We start from the raw sequence: 20,741 nt of genomic DNA, 5'->3' as shown, positions 1-20,741 counted from the left end.
GTTTTGCATGTTTCATTAAATTGGAGACCTTCTGGCTATCAAATGATGTTGCTCGAAATTCCTTTATTTTATAACAGGAAAGTATATTTTCATATGTAGAGCAGATCTCTAAAACAGTTACAATTATTTTGCTAGCAGTTATGTTCTGCACAGTTTTCCAACTTGTTTAGTTCAGTGCTTACTATTAAAACGAAAACTTTATTTTCCAACTTTACATCAACCTTGCTACTAATTTAATTCGTATCCCCGGCCCATATTCCTGAATGAATGTACTTTTTTTTAACTTGACTGCCAATGCTGGAAATTTGTTTCATTCATTCACTAAGTCTGGAGTGTCCAGCGAAGGTTCATGGGGGGAGATCAGTGGAAGAATTTTTAGATAACCCTACCAAAAAATATCATTCAATCTATTTGGAAGCGTGGAAAAGCACTACAACTTCAAACTGAACAGCTTCCTAGGGTCAAAGCCCGACCACACTCCAACATAGAGTAACTACGCTGCTAGAGGTCTACGAAATATTTCCTGAATTTCGAAACATGCGAAATGTGCCTGTTTTGTCTGCCTGCGTAGCGGAATCAGCATTCATTCGCTGCTCCCCAGGCACAAAAAACCCCAATGACAGTTGCTTTTTGGAGCACTGTGAGGAGAGAAGCTATGGGGCAGATTTACAAGCCCATTGCGCCACTTTTGTGTCACTTTTCCCATGTTAAAAGTGACGCAAAAGTGGCGCAAGGGGCTTGTAAATCTGCCCCTATGTATTTACCTTGATGTTAAACAACTGCAATAAGGTAAAGACTGTGCCTGAAAACCTGACAGTGTCATTAACTTCACCCATTTGCTATTAAGGCTATTACATTGTCTGAACCCTAATAGTGCCGTGCACCACACAAAGTCCTTATTCCTCCCTACACACAATGAGGAGTTATTGTGCAGCATGGCATTCTGTCTGTATCACCATTTTATGTTTTAAATTTAGGGCAGGCAGATGTGAAATCAGTAAAAACAGATGGAATTGCCTGAAGTTTTGAAGACGCTTCCCACAGATTAAAAAAAATATAAATAAATATGAAGGTACCTGTAGTGTCCTGCGGGACACGTTCTAGTGTCCCGCAGGAAGTTGTCATCCCAGCCACTCCCTCGAGGGCTGGACACACTGCACCCCCACACTCATCCATCACGGGTGCCACGAGTGACGTGGCCCCGTCAATAAAAGGGCCCGGGTGCACGTCCTCGAGGCCAGTTACTATACCACAATCACCGGGTGTCTGCGTCAATCATTTCCATGATGTGGGCCTGAGGCCCGACACCACATTGGCGAAAAGGCGGGTAGCTAACCTTGCATGCCTGCTACTCAGCGCTCCCCCGTCCCTCGTGGGGAGAAAATGAACCACAGCTCATGACTGCATTGAGGGTCCAGCTCCGCATTGCAACGCGACCCTCAGCCTTTAAGGGAGGAGGCATGGAGATTAGCTGTCTCCTACCCTCGTCGGGTCCGGGGAATGGAGGAGCGGACAAGCACCCCAAACAGCAGCTACCTGTACACCGTTGAAAGCGTGAGTCTCCCCACCATGTTCACGGTAAGGCCGCTGCCGTGCTCAGGCAATCACTGCCACAAGAAAGGAGCCTGGCAAACCTCCCTCCGCGGCGATCGAGAGTGACCCTGCCACCCCACAGCAAGACACAGCCCCGACAACTGCGACTCTTTATTTGCAGCACCAAAGGGAGGCGCTCTGACAGCATCGGCCCTGCACGCCCCGCAGATCCTATTGAAGTGACCAGGGGGTAGAGCGATGCAGCCTACGTGGGTGACCCACCAAACAGAGTCCACTGGAAGCATACCCCCACCCAAAGCGCTTAAAGACATCGCAGCACCCCCACTGAAGTGCCCGCCGTACCGGACAGTGAGAGGAAGAGTGTGTTAACGCTGCGAAGGCGCCTGGCCTTCCCGCACACAACCGGAGCACTGGTACAATGCGGCGCCATCCCTGTCCTGGCATCCCACACGAGGCCAGCAATCACACGCCACAACCCCAGGACATCGAGCGACCCCACGCTGCAGCTTCCAGCCTCATGTAATGCGGCAGCGCTCCCTCGGACACGCCCCTACGGTAGCACCTGGGGGTCCAAAGAAGACACTTACTGCTACAACCACGCCTCACCTCGCACCGTCATCTCTCTCCAAAACGCCTACAGGACAGCGAGGCCTGCATCATGAGTAAGGCTGCCGCGGCCGAGGAAGAGCCACCGCTGCACCGCCACCTGGCGACCGCGTGACCAAAGCGCATCCAAGCAAAAGAAAAAACCCATGACACAACAGCCCCGTCCAGGACTGAGTGCGGGATCACGGCCAGCTGCCAAAGCCCTCAGCGTTGGCTGTGTGCCTCCGTGGAGCCCCCTGACTGTCCTCTAGACCTGCAAAAGCTACTGTGCAAACCCTATCCGCGCTGCACTGAAGGCCCCATTGCCTTGCTAAGCCCGCAGCGGTTGGACACCTGCCAAGACCCGTGTACATGGTCGCACTGCCACCCAGTGGCCACCAAATGTGCCGCACCTACACAAACATCTCCCAACTAGGCGAAGCCTCATCCCGAGCACACACAGGGCACAAGGTGCAGCACTGGGGGAAGGACGGTAAAGGAGAGGTGAAGCCGGCAGAAGAGCGCAGTTGGGCAGGCGACAGAGTGTCCGCCGGCATGCATGGATGGCGTGCGGGAGGAGAAGCATTGCCAAGGCCCAAGCGCAGTGCCCCTAGAGGTCTCATGCCTGCACCTCCACTTGGGAACAGCGCAGCAGACCTAGAGCCCCCAGGCGTACCAGAGGCCTAACACAGACGCACCCATCTACAGGCATGCTGAAGAGCCTGAGCACTGCTCCCAGTGCCACTGAAGAGATCAACAAAAGGACGCCCCCAACAGTCCAAAGAAGAGGAGCTCCAAGCCCACACCTAGCAAAGGGGATACCAAGGAACCAGGACTGCCCCAGCACAGGAAAGTGCCAAAGAGCAAAGGACAGCAAAGCCCAGCAAGACGGCAAGCCCCAAGAGAAGCACACGAAGACAGGGTGCATTGCGCGCCACCCAAACGGGCTGCACATCACCAAAGGCTCCCAGGCAGCCCAAAACCTGCAGCAACCAGGGCAGGCCTCCAAGACTACCGCAGCGCCACCTGGTGGCTCACCAGGCGCAACACACCGAGGGACAGACTCTTTGCTGGGCCAGAGCGGCTAGCTAGCTGTGCCCCACGACCATCAGGCCAGACAGCACCGTAGACCGGAGGAGAGGCCCTGACACCCCATTACCCTGCTGAAAGTGGCTAGATCAGCAACAGAAGTTTGCTAAGTGATCCCAGCAAGGGGATCCACACAGGATCCACACCAGTGCATCCAAAGAGCGGTCCAACACACTGACTGCTCACCGCGACCGATGTCAGCAGTACCAGAGCACAGCACAGCGTCCAGCTAAGCAACCGGCGGCAGCAGCTAACAGATCGCAGAGTGTGCACCGCCACCACAAAGAAGACTGCCTACTCACACCCAGTTGCTGAGACAGACTGCACCAGGCACAGCAAGACTTGCCCTCAGAGAGGAATACTCAGAGTGGCCCTCTGCAACCTGCAAGTGAGAGCAGCAAGCACACCTTCAAAGACAGCAAAGTCTCCAGGTAGCTGCCACACCTTGAGCTGCATGGGAAACTGGTGCCAAGCGTGCACCACCGGTGGCTGCTTGACTCTACCTCAAGCAAAGACACTGCAACACAAGCCCCACTAGCAAGAATGGACGACCAGCCAGAACAGCAACGTCTCAAAGGATCTGTCCCCACTGACAGCGCGAGCAGAGACTGGTGCAGGGCGCGCACCACAAGTGGCTGCCTAACGCCACTGCCAGAGAACAGGCACAACCGCAAGCTACACCACAGGCACACCAAGTGCCAGAAGGGAGCAACTACGTCTCTACTGCACCAGCGAAGCCCTGCAGTGGGCCAAAGACCACACAGAGTGTCCTCCCTCATACTGCCTCCAGATGGAGTCGGCAGTGACCCACGACAGGCAAGAGAGGAGTCGCACACTCCACGTGGCAGACCACCACAGCAACATGCGCTCCTACAACCAGCAACATGTGACCGGATGTCACGTCGCCCAGCAAGCAAGGAGCGCGCCGGAGCGTAGGCAGAAGCTGGCGCCACAACAGCGCCGCCTCGAAGTCCGAGCGCAACGTCCTCGAAGAAAGAAGAGAGTGACAGCCCTGTCACCCCAAAAACCGGATGAACACAGGTGGGCTGAGCAAACTGACAAAAGGAGAAGACCGAGGACTCACATCAAGCCAAGAGCACACCGTGACACCCAACAAGGCGGACCGGTATCCCAGTGTACAGCCTCACGGATGAACCGAGCATAAGCCGCAGCAAGCGCAGACCGTGTCTCATCCCAACGCTTCCCCAGGCGACTGTCCATCCCCGAGCTTCGGCAGTCTAAGTCAATCGGCATCCCTGCTCCTGTCCGCAGATGCCACGGGTGAAGATCAGCAGTGAGTGCCTGCCCTCAAACCGCCTCAAGATGGAGTCGACAGTGGCCCCAAAACAGGCAAGAGAGGATCCGTACACTCTACGTGTCAAGCCGCCACAGAGGATCAACCTCAACAAAGCGGAGATACCTGGCTGCTAAGTCCCTCCTGACATCCAAACTCTCCCAGCAAGTCACCACCACCTGTCATTCCAACTCACCACATGGCTGGCAATCGCCATCACGCCAGCCATCAGCACATGCGTAAAACACCACTCCCCAAGTACCGATGGACTGGAGTCCGACACCGTTGCCACACCAGCCGACAAAAAGAAATCAGAAGCCACCTGTGAACCTGGCCAACACCGGAACCGCGGCAGCGAGTGCAAGTCATGGCCAAGACTCATCCACCCCTGAGGGTTGTGCATGTGACTAAGTAACGGCTTCTCAGTGGTCCTGCAGCTGCCCCCAGACGGCACACAAGCGGCCCCAGCGCAGCCCTCCTACAGTCCCGCAGCAACCCCGATGATGGGCCTCCCCAGGCGGGAGAGCGAGAAGAGACATTGCCCCACCGACAGGTTACCTGTCACAGCCAAGCAGTTCAACAGGGACAGTCGGTCTGGCAACACCTCTGTGAATTCTCATTTGAGACTCCACCTATGTTCACGACGCAATCCACTAAAAGGAACTGTTAGAACTTACCACAGATCATTACCGACGTCAGCAAAGTGGAAGCCATGCAAAACAGCAAGACATGTCATCGTCAGCGAACTGACGGTATGCAGCGGACATCTCCGAGTCAGCGGTCATGTCCTGAGCCCCTCAGAAGGTTCTGCTGAAAGCAAAGTCACGAGTCCACGTCTGATGTCGTTCTGCCACCTGACTCGAGAGACTGATGGACCCTGTGGTATTTAGTTAGCTGTTTGTTTTGTCCCCACAGGTTGGACTAACACTTTGTTTGTTTCCTCAATAAAGTTGGGGAGGAATGTAGTGTCCTGCGGGACACGTTCTAGTGTCCCGCAGGAAGCTGTCATCCCACCCACTCCCTCGAGGACTGGACACACTGCACCCCCACACTCATCCATCGCGGGTGCCACGAGTGACGTGGCCCCGTCAATAAAAGGGCCTGGGTGCACGTGCTCAAGGCCAGTTACTATACCACAATCACCGGGTGTCTGCGTCAATCATTTCTATGATGTGGGCCTGAGGCCCGACACCACAGTACCCACCCCCTAAAGAAACCACAGTGCACAGCTTCACAAGAAAATTAACCAACTAAGCAACAGCACAATAGACACAGAACCGTTAAAATACCATGCTGAACCAAATCTTAGGGACACTAATCCACCAAAATGCAATGCCATGCGTCCTAGTGATAAGAACACTACCCATTGTAAAGTGTCCTAGGGACACTCCTAAATTATATTTTTTTTAAATGCAAATTAAAAAACGCCATCCCTGACGAAATGAAAACACTTGTATAACTTACAACATTCATTGCTTCCTTAATGGCAGAGGAACTACCATGGAGCTATCACTCCCAGCAGTAGGCGTGGCAACCAGCTAAGGCAGTATTACGAACTACGCATGTCAGATTGGTTGATATTTTGCTGTGGCCAGCCTGACTTACGGAGTCCAGGCTTCCACAGTCAGCACTGTCAGGAAGCTGAAGAAGCAGAAAGACAGTCCCATCAGTCTAGGATGAAGCGCTGTGTTAGCCGGTTCCAGTCAATCCTGGCACAGCTCTAATGCTGTTTACTATTATAGACAGCATGAGAGCAGTGCTTGGATTGGCTGGGTAGAGAGGTGTGGTACTTAGTTTTCACAAGCCCCGCATGTACTCCATTATAGCCAGGCAGTGAGGGTCCGGTGTATTTTAATAGCATCGGCCCTCTGATGTATTTATAGCATTTCAGGAAGAAGATTGTCCAGGTAAGGTTACATCTATTTTGTGGCTGGAACGCTAGTCTTTTTCTTTATCCGCCTTTTTGTCTTCTGTGTTGTGGTGTCATTCTTTTTTACCATCTTTTTCATGCCCTTCCTTCACTTACTTCACTTCTTGACCTTCTGATTTGGCCTTTATTGTTCACCTTTTTGCCCGCTCTCCTTCCTCTCCTGTCCCCGGCTGCAATCGGTCCTATCCGACTTCGCATCTTCCTGCCGTACAGCCCCCTAACCTCCTTCCTCTCATACTGCCCCTCCTAGGGATACTTAATGAAGGCTGAGGTGCGTCTGCACCGCTAAGCTTCTGCAAACCCATCCCCAACTTCATCGCCCCCAGGCAATTGACTCCAATCACTACATCTCCCTGGGAGACCTAAACTTCCACCTCAAAGACCCAATGATGCCAACCCAGCCACCCTCCTGGAGAACATGAGCAACTCCAGCCTCTCATAGCTGGTCCCCACTCCTATGCACAGCACAGGACACACACTGGACCCCATCTTCACCACCAGCGACAGAGTCAATTTCTCCCCTGTAACCAAACTCACCTAGATGGACCATAGCATTGTCCAATGCACCCTCATTTACCCACTAGAACCTTGACTAGACCACCCACCCACCCCTGCCAAAACTGGAGCAGAGTCACAGAACCCCTCTGGATCACCACACTCAAAGATACTTGTCCCATCCCTTCTGACACCCTCGAACGCAGCATCCAGAACTTCTCCAATTGCATGTCCGCAGCGCTGACACCATTGCCTCCTTTAAAAAAAAAAACAGCAACAGACCCGCCAACCACTCCACCTGGTTCACACCCGAACTACTGACCCTCAAACACCACAGCAAGAAATTAAAAAGTCACCGAAGCACATGCAAAATGGCTGCAAGCATTGAAATGGATGAAGGACCTTGTAGACATGCCCAGGTAACACAGCATAGTAAATGTGTATCGTGCAATGTGCAATGTATGAAGCTATAAAAAAAGGTCCAAGTGGCATAAATTAAGGCAGCCAGTAAACAATTGTCCATTTTTTGAGTGTCTAGCACCTCACAAACCTTGTTTCTATTGAAACTGATTTTGAACCAATCTGGTATGTTAATAAGTGCCTTTCAGTCATATTTACATGTTTAAAATTGAAAAATGTGCACTCCCTTCTGTCTTGATTGCTTTCTGGAGCATTGCAAACGCCAGGCCCGGCAGCGAAAATTATTCACAAAAGGCATGCCAATTGGTAATCACACTAATTGTTGCATTTGGATTTCAAGTCTGTCCCTTTATTTCTGGTCCAAATACATGAGAGCCAATTCCATTTTGGGTAGTTCATCTTCATGCAACTTGACACGTGTTGTGGTAGATTCAGTAAGTCGCATTTTCACTGACAGGATATATAGTAGCTTACTATAGCGATTTTAGTGCTGCACACGGGTGTTGCATCAGGAAGGTTAAGGCATGTTTTGCTTCAATGCTGCAGATTATGTCCGATGCTAAAAGAGTTATATATTTGATAATCCGAATTCCCTTCAGGTAGCTTAGCAATGTATTAGAATGTTTATTATCTTGTTTTACATCCACAGGGGTCACTTTCTCACAAGTGATAAGATCTGATTCATACCCATTTAGATCTATTTCAGTGTTTAATTTGTCAAAGGTAAATGCCAGGGCCCTTCTCAGGAGGCCACTGTATCTTGTACCAGCCATGCCTGCGCCAGCGCTGCCAATGATAGCACCAACACCACTAGTAACCACCACACTCCCACAAATGTGACAATTAAGTCTACTCCAGCCACCCAAAGAGATAAAAATTATGTTGGAGGCAGGTAATATTAATTTGTAATGTTTATTGACTGATTGAAAAGCTTTTGTGCTTATCTCAAAATTAGACAACAATGCCAACATGTGGCAAACTGTCATTAGAGCCGGTGCTGAGAACTGAGTGCAGGTGCCGAGTACTGGAAACTACTGGCTTGAATTAAGCTCTGATCTATTCACCTTCTTGGTTCTGTAGGTGCTATCACTGTATTGATTGCTTAAAGGCTGCCATTTGAGACTTCTAGGGCCAGATGTATCATTGTATTGCGTTGCCCTTGAGTCATCAATGATGCCCTGTGTTACTTGGCAAATCTAGACTAACACCAGGCACTGCAAGTCGCTACCTTGCATTACTCTGCCCTGGGAAGGCATTCCATGGGTTTAGTGTGGGTGTTTCCACGCATCCACTCATGGATTTTGGGGCAATCCCAGGTTTACCAACACTGGTAAAAGTGGGAATGCCCCAAAATGCTGCACCTTCCTAGATAAGGCAAAATGAGGAGAAATATATTTCTTTTTATTCATTGTTCCTTCTTTCTAAGTGTGCTACACACTTAGGAAGAGGAAAAAGCCTCCAAGAATTGTTTTTGTGCTGGAACGTGTTCCTTCCTCCACAAAATAATCCCGCCTGCAACACAGGCATCCTTGCAATATGACGCAATGGTGCCTGCGTTGGGGCCGGGCAGCAGATTGTGTGCCACCACAGGCAGAGAGCAGGCATGTGCCCTATCCATTTCACACAGTGTTGCATGAAATATGGATAAATCTGGCCCCAAGTTTGGCTTGAATAAATGACATTTTTTACAATTTGCAACTCGTAATTAACAAATGCAGCATGGTTCACACAAGATTACAAAATTAAAGAATGCAGTGTGCTTTACCCCACTCTGGTCTTATGTGCCTAGGTACACTTATGTCATAGTTATTTAAACCATTTCTTTTGTGCTAACTTGTCACCTAATGACCCAAATACAAATGTTGCTGTAACCATATGCCTGCTGTGCTAAGTAAGGCCCCAATCCCACATGTGTTCTTGAATTTATATTTGTGAAAGTGAATGTGCAATAGAGCCCTGCAGGTCTGTATGAAGTCTCAGGATATCACTGTTAAACAATTCGGAATTCAGTATTTAATAAATATGGGCCCGATTCACAGAACTAACTTAGAAAACTTACTACCATTTTGGCATTCACAGAAGGCCCTTACTCATTTCGGTATTCACAGAAGTTAGGAGTCCTAACTTGAGGACTCCTAAATGCCTTCTGCGAATACTGAAAGTCTTAAAGTTAGGATTTTTCTCAGTTTAGGAGTAGTAAAGTTAGGAGTCCTAACTTTAATACTCCTAAACTGAGAAAAATGCCAAAATGAGTAAGTGCCTTCTGTGAATACCGAAATGAGTAAGTGCCTTCTGTGAATACCAAAATGAGTATGTGCCTTCTGTGAATACCAAAATGGTAGTAAGTTTAGGATTTTTTCTTAAGTTAGTTCTGTGAATCGGTCCCTATTTATTGGAATATCACATTCAACATTTTCTTTTCTTGGGAACTCAGTAACAGGCAACTGGAATAGCCCCAAAACAACTAAACACACTAAGGGGCAAAAGACGATGCTGCCCAGAAAAGTACTGACCAATGGTTGGAGCCTTTCTGGGCTGCATCTTGATTTACTTTTAAACAGCTGCATTACAATGCTGGTGGTCAGAATCTAAACCGGCTGGTCATTCTGGCTGGCTTCCGATGGGCTCAACGAGCCCATCAGCCAGTTGGAGGCTGGCTCATAATCCCAATCCGCTATTGGGATTAAGATGCACGGTTTCTCACTGGGTTTCCATGCCAGCCCTCTTTACATAGAAACCCTGTTTGAAAACGTCTTTGGGGGCCTCTAGTAGGGCCCCCTTGTGTACGCATCCACTGGTTGGGGGCTGAGGGAGCACCTATTGTGCCCCTTCCCATTTCCCTATGGCAGCATATTTACGGCTGTAATACATGCTCTCCAAGGGAAATGTCGTAATGCGACCGAACAGTGCTTGGTCACATCCTAATCAGGAGGTCGGGACTGCCAACCAGAGGTCGGTTGGTCCCAGTTCCGAGACAGTGTTGCATCCGCCCGACATCGTAATAGGCCCCTATCTTTCACTATTAGCTGCTGCTGAAAAAATACTCGTATATTTTCCCTCCTTGGGATTTTTGTTGAGTAGCCTGTAAATTAATTTTATATCCTATATTGAACTCGTAGCCTTGTAGAGTAATAATGTGAAATAGGACAGAAAGTTGCAATCCATTCAATTGATCCGTAACGTTCTGCATGACCTGAAATGTGCATTATAGTAATAACCTCCATACAGATCAGCGATCCAGTTGAGGAGGAATTGGCAGTGCTTAATTTATTCCGGTAGTTACAGGTCGTGGGCACTCATTTTTGGGACAGGATTTAAAATGTATTATCAAACACATTTTATAGAACAAGAGAGGCACAGGGAAAAAATAACGGAGGAAAAACAGATGAAAAAAAACAGTGTAAAAGTTGGGAGCAGGTCAGTGTAAAGGGGTGCTGCACCTGCGCGCCATGAGAGGTACTTGACCTGTTTTAATTACATTTTGGCAGTCCACACGGCACCCCTTTACACTGACCTGCTCCCTGCTGACGAGAGGCAACTACCTCGAAACACGTGTCCAGGGATGGCTAACGCAACACATACTGTTCTTTTTACACATCGTGGCATAGGCGTACCCGCCGTCGCCACTACATTTACCACAGTCCTTTGGGGCAACTTGCTGGTGTGACGAGCAGTGTGCGACCAACTTTTGCATAATTTATTACGGCTCCCTTGAGCCAACGGGCTGACAAGCCTTGGATCTGCACCTGCGCGCCATGAGAGGTACTTGACCTGTTTTAATTACATTTTGGCAGTCCACACGGCACCCCTTTACACTGACCTGCTCCCTGCTGACGAGAGGCAACTACCTCGAAACACGTGTCCAGGGATGGCTAACGCAACACATACTGTTCTTTTTACACATCGTGGCATAGGCGTACCCGCCGTCGCCACTACATTTACCACAGTCCTTTGGGGCAACTTGCTGGTGTGACGAGCAGTGTGCGACCAACTTTTGCATAATTTATTACGGCTCCCTTGAGCCAACGGGCTGACGAGCCTTGGATCTGCACCTGCGCGCCATGAGAGGTACTTGACCTGTTTTAATTACATTTTGGCAGTCCACACGGCACCCCTTTACACTGACCTGCTCCCTGCTGACGAGAGGCAACTACCTCGAAACACGTGTCCAGGGATGGCTAACGCAACACATACTGTTCTTTTTGACATCGTGGCATAGGCGTACCCGCCGTCGCCACTACATTTACCACAGTCCTTTGGGGCAACTTGCTGGTGTGACGAGCAGTGTGCGACCAACTTTTGCATAATTTATTACGGCTCCCTTGAGCCAACGGGCTGATGAGCCTTGGATCTGCACCTGCGCGCCATGAGAGGTACTTGACCTGTTTTAATTACATTTTGGCAGTCCACACGGCACCCCTTTACACTGACCTGCTCCCTGCTGACGAGAGGCAACTACCTCGAAACACGTGTCCAGGGATGGCTAACGCAACACATACTGTTCTTTTTACACATCGTGGCATAGGCATACCGCCGTCGCCACTACATTTACCACAGTCCTTTGGGGCAACTTGCTGGTGTGACGAGCAGTGTGCGACCAACTTTTGCATAATTTATTACGGCTCCCTTGAGCCAACGGGCTGACGAGCCTTGGATCTGCACCTGCGCGCCATGAGAGGTACTTGACCTGTTTTAATTACATTTTGGCAGTCCACACGGCACCCCTTTACACTGACCTGCTCCCTGCTGACGAGAGGCAACTACCTCGAAACACGTGTCCAGGGATGGCTAACGCAACACATACTGTTCTTTTTACACATCGTGGCATAGGCGTACCCGCCGTCGCCACTACATTTACCACAGTCCTTTGGGGCAACTTGCTGGTGTGACGAGCAGTGTGCGACCAACTTTTGCATAATTTATTACGGCTCCCTTGAGCCAACGGGCTGACGAGCCTTGGATCTGCACCTGCGCGCCATGAGAGGTACTTGACCTGTTTTAATTACATTTTGGCAGTCCACACGGCACCCCTTTACACTGACCTGCTCCCTGCTGACGAGAGGCAACTACCTCGAAACACGTGTCCAGGGATGGCTAACGCAACACATACTGTTCTTTTTACACATCGTGGCATAGGCGTACCCGCCGTCGCCACTACATTTACCACAGTCCTTTGGGGCAACTTGCTAGTGTGACGAGCAGTGTGCGACCAACTTTTGCATAATTTATTACGGCTCCCTTGAGCCAACGGGCTGACGAGCCTTGGATCTGCACCTGCGCGCCATGAGAGGTACTTGACCTGTTTTAATTACATTTTGGCAGTCCACATGGCACCCCTTTACACTGACCTGCTCCCTGCTGACGAGAGGCAACTACCTCGAAACACGTGTCCAGGGATGGCTAACGCAACACATACTGTTCTTTTTACACATCGTGGCATAGGCGTACCCGCCGTCGCCACTACATTTACCACAGTCCTTTGGGGCAACTTGCTGGTGTGACGAGCAGTGTGCGACCAACTTTTGCATAATTTATTACGGCTCCCTTGAGCCAACGGGCTGACGAGCCTTGGATCTGCACCTGCGCGCCATGAGAGGTACTTGACCTGTTTTAATTACATTTTGGCAGTCCACACGGCACCCCTTTACACTGACCTGCTCCCTGCTGACGAGAGGCAACTACCTCGAAACACGTGTCCAGGGATGGCTAACACAACACATACTGTTCTTTTTACACATCGTGGCATAGGCGTACCCGCTGTCGCCACTACATTTACCACAGTCCTTTGGGGCAACTTGCTGGTGTGACGAGCAGTGTGCGACCAACTTTTGCATAATTTATTATGGCTCCCTTGAGCCAACGGGCTGACGAGCCTTGGATCTGCACCTGCGCGCCATGAGAGGTACTTGACCTGTTTTAATTACATTTTGGCAGTCCACATGGCACCCCTTTACACTGACCTGCTCCCTGCTGACGAGAGGCAACTACCTCGAAACACGTGTCCAGGGATGGCTAACGCAACACATACTGTTCTTTTTACACATCGTGGCATAGGCGTACCCGCCGTCGCCACTACATTTACCACAGTCCTTTGGGGCAACTTGCTGGTGTGACGAGCAGTGTGCGACCAACTTTTGCATGAAAAAAAACAGTGACAGGAATGAAGCAGAGAGGAAAAATCACCTGCCAGAATGTGATAGACAGGGCGTGCAAGGAGGTGGAAAAGGAGGCAAGCGTAGAATCAAGCGTAGACAACCTTGATACTTGCAACCTGGGCATTTGCCAGCAGCAGCTGAGGGTTCTTATGAAAAACATTGGGCTCCTATTAAAACCTCACTGGGCTTATTGTTTAAGAAATGTAGCACTGTGCGAGGGAGAATCTGTAAAATCAAATGCGAAAATTAAATGAATCAGCCAACAAACCTTGATGCACTGCCAACCTAAGAGGAAAAAACTAAATTTTTTTACCTACACCATCAGTGTAGCAAACGATACAAATGACAAAAGCTATCAGAAAAACAGAACCATTCACCGCCCTCCACTACTGCATAGAACAGTTACCCTTTGATAAGTCAAATATTACTAGATTTACAGCCCACCAATCAAAATATCTTTCAGAAGTCCAATTTTAACACCGTCATCCAACTGCTGTGCACACCATGTTCAATATAGCTGTATAATCCCTAATTAATGACTCACAAATCCACCATGGAAGAAAATTAAACGACTTATTTATGGATAAATTGTGCACCGCTCCTCTCTTAAGAGCCAAAGGTTCACTATAGTGTCAATTATCCAGAAAATGCAGATCCATATCTCAAACAGTCTGGTGTGCAGGTAATTTCTGCTAAAGAAAGCCAAGTACACTCCAATGAGCTAACCACATATTTCACGTCTAACCTCCTTGCCCCAGAGAGATTACGAAAGGAGAGGTACAATAACTTCAGAAATGTATAGAAATGCTGTATTGTCTATTTAAAAAATAGTGATTCAGTAATTTAGTTTGACTCTGAACTTTCTCTGACCGGATATAAGAAGTTGGTAAAGACAATTATTGCAGTGTCATGATAGCAAGAGGGTTATCTCAGTAATCTAAAGAAATTTCTAAGTTGAACCCGCAATACCTGTTTTATGTTTAAATAGACTGGTTTGCACTGTGATACTGAACATAGAACAAATTACAGAGATTCTAGAACCATGCAGCTAAACCTGAGGAAGTCACAGCTAAGTACACAAGTCTGAAAGAACACAAATGCAGAAGGACATACTTAATACCCTGTGCACAAAACGCATGGCTTTGTAAAATACTCTTGAAAATAGCATGTATGCTACATACAGAGGTAATACCAAGAAACTGCAGATTGCTGAAGCCAGCCAAACTCAAGAGAAAGAAGGCATAGTGGCAAAAATATCACTGTGCAAGTTGAAATTATATGATCCGTCTCTTACAGCAAAATTTTGAGACCTTCTCTAAGAGATCATAATAACTGCCACTATCATGAAACAAAATCAGTTGATTTGGATTCAAATTAACAACAACAACAAATTAACAAATCTGAATTCTATTCTTCATAACTGTTTTACCAGGGCACTCAGTCTTTGTCACGTGAACTCCCACTGTCAATTTCTAATATCTGCAAATGCAGCATGCACCATAAGTAGTAGTCTTGATTATGGGAAGGTCAGATGGTGCATATTCTGCTCACTTGTTCCACTACTGACACTTGTTGAGAGGAACACTTAAATGTTGTAGATAGTTTATTTGAGAGGAGCCAAATGTCTTCTGGTAAGGGAGAAAGTGAAATTAGGTCTTTACCTAGAGAAGTTTGAATGTGTTAGCTGCTACTTCAATAAATTATTTTTGCTTTATTTTTCTATGTGTTTTAAATGGCATTTGATGTCATTCATGACTAAGAATAGATCCAGATACTGAGGAGGGAAGTGGTTCCTGCCTCACAGAGTAAAGTATGAGGTTCAGCTATCCGGGGAGGTGTGCTGCAGATCCTTGACCAACTGGCTCCACTTTACATTCCTGTCCATGAGAAGGGAGTGGGTACTGAGGATGGTTTAGAGATTGTCTTGATATGCTTTGTAATTTTTCTCCATATTTCTGGCAAGCCTGATTAGCATCGGGGAGACTGAGGCTCGGGAAAGCCTAAGGGGTCTATTATGATGTAGGGTGGATCGCCACCGCCCGCACGGCAGTGGTGATCCTCCCTACATCATACCCCACCCGCCACCCATTTCCCCCTGCCATATTAGTATGGCGGGGGGGACCCCGGCAGACGGAAAGACTGTCCGCCGGTTTGTCACCGGTCGACCAGTCGACCGGGCAGAAAAGGGGCTGGATATGGTGGCGGTGTCTGCTAGACACCGCCATCCATATTAGCATGGGCAGAGGTGCAGGGCTTTCCATGGCAGAGACCCCACCATGAAAAGCAATGCGGATTTTGCTTTCGGGGGCCCGCTGCGGGACCCAAGGGACTTGGGGGAGTGGGGGGTGCACATGGGGGGTACCTATGGTACACCCCTACATCACGGACAATGTGGCAGGCCTGTCACCTTGTGCATGACAATCCACAACATGCATTCCCAGCATTGTGGCGGGTGGTGCTGTGAGCACCGCCCACCACAATGCTGGGAATAGAGGATGCCACAGCCACGGTGGCAGTGGCATCCTAATTGCCGGTGCGGGACCACCGCAGCACTGGCAGCCGGTCCCTGCACCGCTCTGCCCGCCATCCTAATAGACCCCCAAGTCTCTGATTGCCATGGAAAAGGTAGAGACAAGAATTTGGGACCCCTGGTATGTAAGGATTGGTTTTAGGGAGAGCTAAGTAGGGAATTAGAGAGGGACCGGCATTATCCAACAAAGAGTGAGCCAACAGTTGTTTATTACCTGCACTTCTTAAGTTAGAACAGCCAAAAAGGAATCGAAAAATATAGTAAATGTACTTCAACTCAGATCTGGAATAAGTACAGCATACATGGCCAACCAATGGCACTATAACACCTTCACACAGAAAATAATGGAGGCAGGGACTTAAAATAGATTTATGTTAACATAAAGCAATTTATTTTGACTTTATATATATATTCACTTAAAAAACCATAGGTTTCACACATGTTACAGTTAGCTGGACATTTCACTCGTAAAAAACCAATGAAATTCCCCCGTTATAGTTAGTGCAGGCAACTATAACTCACGCGACCGCAATTCTCTGCTGATGACGTCAGATATTACATCACTGTATTTAGACACTTATTTACCCATGTCTTCTTCCATTAATCTTTAGCTATACATATATTACAAATATTTATTTTTCATAAAGACACATATGTCATCAGTGATGTAATATCTGACGTCATCAGCAGAGGATTGCGGTCGCGTGAGTTATAGTTGCCTGCACTAACTATAACGGGGGAATTTCATTGGTTTTTTACGAGTGAAATGTCCAGCTAACTATAACATGTGTGAAACCTATGGTTTTTTAAGTGAATTTGCAAGGTTTTTTAAATGCTAATTCGTAACTATAACGTGTGTGAAACCTATGTTTTTTTCAGTGAATTTGTACGTTTTTTTAAATGCTAAGTTATGTATTTATTATTTTTATTTTTTTCCAGGTTTTTCACCGTGCGCGCGCTGTGGGCACTCGGTGCGCTTCGCGCGCCGAGCACCCTCGGTTTGCCGTGCGCGCACCGTGCGCGCACCTCGCGACTTAAAAAAAAAAAAAAAAGTTTTTTTCCCCCTTGGGGGTCCTTCTGTGACTCCCTGACCTAGGCTAGGGGGTCAGGAACTGTCCACTCTGCCCCCTTTTCAAGATCTCCACCTTTTTTTTTCACCCCCTCAGACTGCAAGAGACAAAATGGCGGCCGACACTTCCTGGTTTCGACCGATTCAAATGTTTACCGACATCTAACAACCAATCAGAATTGCGCTCGCGCACGGCAGGGTGCGCGCACAGTGCGCGCACGGTGCGCGCGTATAGTTATTGATATGCTTTTAAAGAGATTTTCTCAGGATATACTGAACAGATTTACACCAGACCTGCAAAAGGCACTTCCTTGACCTTATGGCTACCTCTCTGTCAAATTTCACGTAATTCTGTTCAGCTGTTCGGGCTGTAGCTGAGACTAAAGGTCCTATGGAAAAATGCATGGGGAAAACGTGTTTTGGGACCCCCCCTTTTTCTCGGCCCCCGCTTGACGAATCACCCCGAGACTTTCAGGGTAGGAGCTGAACAGAGCGCCCCATTAGTTTTGAAAATTTCGCGAGGATTCGTCAACCGGCGCCAAAGTTATTCAAAATAGAATTTTGAGATTTCCTATGGAAACTAGGTTGTAACTATAACTATCTACTGGCGACCCGCCAGTAGATAATATTTATATATATATATATATATATATATATATATATATATATATTCTTTTTTTTTAAATTTTATTTATCTTAAAAATAATATATAAAAATGAATATTATTTTATAAAATATTTTAATTACATTGTCATGCAAAAATAATTCCTGCTTTAATTTTAAAAGACCATTATTTTAATTCAATTAATTTTATGCAAAATGTTTGTTCTTTTTATGATACAATAAATGCAAAGATTTTCTTTAGGTGGGATTTAAATAATTCTGTAAAATATATTTTTAATTGATTTAATATATTTACATTAGTTAAATATGTAATTAAAAATAAAGTTGATAGTGTTTTTGCACTTTAATTTTATTTTAAATTTAAAATAAGTGTATACAATTACTTTACATTAATATTTGACATTAAAATAGTTTAACAATATTTTAACATTTTTACACTTTTTATGGTGGTGAAGAGCTTCGCCAATATTTTGACCTGAAGACCTTATCCCAAGTGCATCACATATTGTTTTCTAGATATTTATTTGCATGTGACAATCAGTCTCACAGGTTCCTTATCTTTAAAAATATGCTTACATTATCACCAGACACAGCAACTCGGGCAATATGAACATCGACCATAGAGGAAGGATGTTTACAGTAGTTGCTTCCAGGCACTGGGAAAGCCAACAATATTGGTACTAATTTTTCACATGTTGCACCTCTTATTTGAACTACAACGATTCTTTTCTGTAATCCAAAGTTGTTGATGGGGTTGTAAGAAAGTAAGTAACTAATTTGAAAAATGTGACCCTTACAACTAAATAAAGCAAATTCTTTTTAAGACATTCCAGTGGAAAACTGAGCTTACACTCTCTTGGCTATGACACAAGCAGCAAGGTATTTACTGGATAAACTCCATCAAGTTATCCAAAAAGTAGGGTCTAAACCACAACTTGAAAAGAGATCTGAGTGAGCCCACTGTGGAAGAGGAATCATAGCCATTGTAAGGAGCAAACCTTAGTTGGGTAGAGGTTGTAGTGGTACAGAAACATAGACAATCTGGCATTTTACTTAATTTGAGAAGGATTATACAATGCAATTCAACACAGGCTTAATAGTATATGCGCCAGATTTATGAAGGCCCTGTTTTGAGATTTCCTAATTGCGAATCTTTGCGATTCACAATTAGGAAACCACAAAACGGAATGCATGAAAGTGTGATTAACACTTTTAGGGATTTCTAGGAGATCGCAAATGACCTACCTCATGAATATTAATGAGGTAGGTCGCAATTTGCGACCCCCTAGGAATCGCAAAAATCACAGGGATGGTGGCCTGCTGGGCTCAGCAGACCACCATGTCTGTGATTGCTTTTAAATAAATCAATTCTTTTTTTTAAAAAATGCAGCCCATTTTCCTTGAAGGAAAACGGAATGCGTTTTTAAAAAAATTAAAAGTTGTCCTTTCAGTTTTTAAGAGCAGGCAGTGGTCCGTGGGACTACTGCCTGCTCTTAAAAAACTGATTTTACTAACATTCACAAAGGGTAAGGGACCCCTTCCCATTTGCAAATGGGTTACCACCTACTTGAAGTAGGTGGTAAAATGCTATTATTTTGCGACCGCATTCATGGTCACAAAACATTCATGCATACTGTTAGGATTCGCTATTTGGAAGGGACACCCTAAACACACCTCTTCCAAATAGCTAATCACATACCCATTTTGCGATTCGGTAACAGGTTACCGAATTACAAAATTGGGTTTGCTGCTTCAGTAATGCATTTTTTGCGATTGTGGCTGTGGCTGTGGCAGCTGGGGACTCCAGATCCCAGCATCCCTCTCTCTCCCAGGAGGGAGGAGCAAGTCGACAGTAGCGCTCAAAAGCGCTTGAAATCTCCCGCAGCGCGGGACGCGCTGTTTGGTGGCTGTGGATGTGGCGACTGGGGACTCCAGATCCCAGCATCCCGCGCTTTCCCAGAAGGGAGGAGCAAGTTGGCAGTAGCGCTCAAAAGCACTTGAAATCTCCCGCAGCGCGGGACGCGCTGTTTGGTGGTTGTGACTGTGGCAGCTGGGGACTCCAGATCCCAGCATCCCTCGCTCTCCCAGGAGGGAGGAGCAAGTTGGCAGTAGCGCTCATAAGCGTTTGAAATCTCCCGCAGCGCGAGGCGAGCTGTTTGGTGGTTGTGGCTGTGGCGGCCTATGGACTCCAGATCCCAGAATCCCTCTCTCTCTCAGGAGGGAGGAGCAAGTTGGCAGTAGCGTTCAAAAGCGCTTGAAATCTCCAGCAGCGCGGGATGTGCTGTTTGGTGGTTGTGGCTGTGGCGGCTGGGGAATCCAGATCCCAGCATCCTACATTCTCCCAGGAGGGAGGAGCAAGTCAGCAGTAGCACTCAAAAGCATTTGAAATCTCCTGCAGCACGGGACATGCGCAGACCATGCCCTGGCGAAGCCTGGGCCTAGGTCGGGCACATACTTGCCCTTCATTACCAGGAAGAGGCAGGGCCGGGCCACCTCTCTTTCTTTTGAGATATGGGTTCAGTGTTGAACATTGAACTCCCTCCATGGAATCCTGCTAGGACACAAATTAGGTGAGTCTGTGACTGTGAGCTCAATTAAAAAGTTCTGAGGGGTATGGTTCTTACATGGTCTGTTAAGTGAACCAAGCAGACTGTTTCAATCTTTGAACTCTTGGCAGCCATTGACTATTAATTGATCATCTCCCTTCATTGGCAGCCATAACTTGTTGATTATTAGATTACTGTCTCATTCCATTTGTTTTTGCAATTATTGGCAATAGTTTGTAACGATTTGGCCTGTTCTCCACAAGGGAAGGCATGACGAAGAGGAAGCAACCCATGAAAGGCTCCAGTGGGGGGGCAGCAGTGACTACACTAGACTAATTTTTGACCAGAGCTGCTAATGTTTTGCCCAATGAAATTGCCTTAACTCAGCGAAGACTTTCGCTGGAACTGATCAGCTGGCCCTCAAGCCCGATACCATCTAACACCTCACCC

This window comes from Triturus cristatus, chromosome 8, assembly GCF_964204655.1.
Source record: "Triturus cristatus chromosome 8, aTriCri1.1, whole genome shotgun sequence".
Lineage (NCBI taxonomy): Eukaryota > Metazoa > Chordata > Amphibia > Caudata > Salamandridae > Triturus > Triturus cristatus.
This window is presented reverse-complemented; position numbering follows the sequence as displayed.